Source organism: Humulus lupulus, chromosome 5, assembly GCF_963169125.1.
Source record: "Humulus lupulus chromosome 5, drHumLupu1.1, whole genome shotgun sequence".
Classification (NCBI taxonomy): domain Eukaryota; kingdom Viridiplantae; phylum Streptophyta; class Magnoliopsida; order Rosales; family Cannabaceae; genus Humulus; species Humulus lupulus.
The window spans coordinates 94,472,059-94,476,334 of record NC_084797.1 but is presented as its reverse complement, the minus strand read 5'-3'; positions in this window follow the sequence as shown (position 1 = coordinate 94,476,334).

Sequence of the window (4,276 nt, the reverse complement as noted above, 5' to 3'; positions counted from 1 at the left end):
CATTGTGCCGGTAGAAAGACTGAGTGAGCCAAGCATACAAGCGGTAGAGATCAATATGGAGATTTGAATGGAGGATACATGGATGGCACCTTACTTGGAGTATCTGACGAGCGGTGTGCTACCAACAGATAGAAACAAAGCCAGAACTCTACAAAGGCAGGCCGCTAGGTACATACTGGTCGATGGTGTTAAGTACCGAAGAGGGTATTCAATGTCGCTACTCAGATGCGTTACACCAGAAAAAGCTAAGGAACTCATGAAAGAGTTCCATGAAGGCTTCTGCGGGGATCACGCTGGGGGGCAGAGTTTGGCATAGAAAATTCTAAGGCAAGGCTACTTCTGGCCAACCATGAACGAGGATTCGATGGAGTTTGTACGAAGATGCGATAAATTTCAAAGGTTCTCCAAGATTCCACGAGCAGCTCCAAATGAATTGAAACAGATGCAAAGTCTGTGGCCTTTTGCGATGTGGGGGACAGATTTGATTGGGTCCCTACCCACAGGAAAGGGTGGAGTAAAATACGTCGTTGTGGCAGTCGACTACTTCACCAAATGGGCCGAAGCTGAACCGCTCGCTACCATCACGACCAAGAAAGTTCTTGACATTGTCATCAAGAACATTGTTTGCCGGTATGGTTTGCCCCGAAAGATCGTGTCAGATAACGGAACTGTAACGCCCTACTACCTTAGAGCCGTTACTAAGTGAGTTTAAAACAGAAATTGTGCGTTTAATTGACTCAAAGTGGTTTCTAAAACCAAAAGTGTGATTAAACCAGAGTTTAAGGCTGTATTCTTTTAAAATGGTCAACTTCATTGAAAACGTTAAATATAAAACATCTGGGATCCCAAAATAAGGTTTACAAAATGTTTACAACACCAAAATAGATTTACACTTGATCATCTATCAAAAGAATGGTTAAATACAGCCATATACAAAATGCCCCCAACCAAAGCAGTCGGGCAGGCCGAACATGTACGCGCCGCCCCCACGCTCTCCATACTCATGGCCGGTTGACTGACTCCTTGCTTTTACCTGCCACACGGAGCACCCGTGAGCCAAAGCCCAGCAAGAAAACCCAAATAACACATAACATATGCAAAGCAAATAGCTGGCAATAATTTACTGATACATAGGAAAACCACCATAATAAACAAGTACGGCCATGCCGCTCCCAAGGCCTTACCAAAGCCTGGAGTTTCGGTTCTCACCGCGAGGATAACTCATGTATCCCTTGGGTCCCACCCTGAATATAAGCATCCCATGTGCTGTGTTACTTTCGGCCCACGGCCGCCCCGGCCTATGCCGTACCCGGCCTCTGCTGCTCGTTTCATCATAATAACACATATAGTACATTCAAAATAAACATTCACACACATCATGGTTCATTTAAGGTCAAGCATTTGCACGTAATACAATCCGTGGCCACGCCCTACAATCACACAGTGGGGCCATGCCCTAAACTCGGGTGTTACGGTTTTCTTACCTTTAGATTAAGTAGCCTTGATCAACCTGACTCCTTGAGCACGATCTTACCCGAGCCCTAGCGCTTACCTAAGCAAAATCCACAAGTCAAAGTCATCACCAATCCTCAAGTCCAAAACCTAGCCTCGGGACTAATCCCGAGCCCCTGGGAAGTCCTAAATCCCCAAAACAAAGTGGCGGAATCGAGCCCCGAACCATAGGTCAAAATCCCTTCACAAAAGCCCAAAAATCCCCTCTGTGAACAGTGCAGCGCTACAGCGCTCAAAAGGTAGTGCTGTAGCGCTACAAGAAGAACCACCCTCACCAGACAGGGGCTAGCGCTACAGCGCCACCTGCCTAGCGCTGTAGCGCTAGTTGCAGCACAGCAAAACCAAAAATCGCATCTTGCGATTTTCTTCCCCCATTTCGAACCCAAACTTGTCCAACTCTTTCCCAAGCCCAAAAACAAACATATATACACCACACGCTCATCCCAAGCACCCCAAGAACTCAATCCCAAGCTCAAGCAACCCACAACTCAAAATCTAACCCAATGAACCCCAAAACCAGAAAAATCAATCAAACAACAAGGATAGGGACTTAGAAATCATACCGTGGGTGGAATTTCGACCTTGAACTGCACCCTAGACCTCCTTGGCTTGCACCTTTACAACCTTGACCTGTTTTCCCCAAAAACCCCATCCATTTAGCTCCAAAACACAGTTCAAAACCAGCAAAACCCTAAAACCGAAAACCTCAAGAACTTACCTCAAATCTCTGATTTGATCTTGCTAATCTCTTGCAAATCCACAAACCTAGCTTACCACTGAGCTTCACCTCAAGAAAAATCAAAGAAAAAGGGTGGGAGAACCACAAACCAAATCTTCAAAGCCAACCCTTCAGCTTTCCCTCTCTTCTTTTCTCTTCTTTCTTTCTTTCTTTCTTTTCAGCCTAAAATTTTCTCTACTAAATCCACTAAGTATAAAGGCCTCCTTTATTTTATCTCTTGCAAGCCTAATGACCAAAATACCCTCTCTTAACAATTCTAAGCCTTTATGTCCATAAAGGGCATTTTAGTCATAATACCCAAATTCCCACTAATTCCTCAAGTGTTCCTAATAATTCCCGTTCGCTACCCAATGCCTAATAAATCACCAAATACATTCCCAAATTCTCGATTAACTCCCCAGGATTAACCCAAGCCTGGTACAGGTTCCCGCTTTGACTTCCCGCTAACCCGCTCGTTCTAGGATCGTCTCGAGTCATAGATCACAGGTATCAACATAGTCATGCCCAACATGGCCAAATTACAAATATGCTCAATCAGGTCTACATGCATATTAATTCACATAATCATGCATCACAATTAATCACATAATCATAAAACGTGCACTAAATCATAATCATGCATAAAACCCATTAAAGACCCACACAGAATTCCATTATGCCCTCCAGGCGCGCTATCTCAGGCCCTAAGCCTTAATACCAAATTTGGGGTCGTTACAGGAACCCAATTTGACAGCGACTTATTCACCGACTTCTACGAAAGGCATGAAGTTATTAAAAGCTTTTCATCAGTTGCGCATCCCCAAGCAAACGGGCAGGTCGAGGCCGTGAATAAAACACTTAAGGACACCCTGAAAAAGAGGCTTGAAGATGCTAAAGGAGCATGGCCGGAGCAGCTGCCTAAAGTCCTCTGGTCGTATAGAACGTCTCACCGAACAGCGACAGGTCATACCCCATTTTCCCTAGCTTACGAATATGAGGCTATGTTACCAGTCGAGTTAGATCCCCCCTCACATCGACGTGTAACATACGACCAGGACTAGAACAGCCAACTAATGATGGAGTCCCTATACTCAATTGACGAGATACGGGAGAAGGCCCAACTCCGAGTTGCTGCGTACCAGCAAAAAGTCGCCCGGTACTTTAACTCCAAAGTTAAAGAAAGAAAATTCAACGTCGGTGACTTGGTGCTACGACGAGTTTTCTTAAACACCCGTGACCCCACTTTTGGAGTACTCAAACCTAATTGGGAAGGACCTTACCAGATTGAAGAAGTCCTTCATCCGGGAACCTACAAATTTGCACGCCTAAACAGAGATCTCGCTCCACGTTATTGGAATGGAGAACACCTGCGCAAGTACTATCAGTGAACAGTCCTTATGAAAGGACTGGCTTGTATTAATTTTTTATTTTTTTACAAGTTTAGCAAAGAGGGTTAGCCACGCTGTATGGATAATCGCTCGTATATGTAAGATTCTATTTTAGAATCACTCGTAAAGACATGTTTAGTCCATTTTTAATACGAGATTATAAGGGACTGTGCACAGCTAGTCATTCTTGCCAACCTTTGTAAATTTATATTTACAAGTATTTGTTCATTACGTGTGTTGTTTTGCTGTATTACAAGTATAACTTTTCCACCCGAGCAGAAATGTTCGAACAGGTCATGGTCAAGGCAAGTGACAAAGGACCTAAAGCTCCTCGATCACTTGGGGGGCATATACGTCACATCGATAGCAAAGTGTACCATGAGGTATGTAAACACATGAACAAAATGAGTGAAAGCATGCTAAGGTACTTAGAGTATTTTTCAAAATTTATATTTTGTTAAATCAAGCCAAAGTACTATGCTAAGTTCGGTCATACGGACAGATGTTATAGTAGATGAAAATATTATAACATTATAAAGCAATCTTTTACACCGCAAGCATCACTGCTTGGATGTAACTGTTCAAATAAAAGGAAAAGTTTGCTGCCCATGCAGCAAATTCAAAAAAGATATTGTCTTTACATCACGACCCGTGGGTC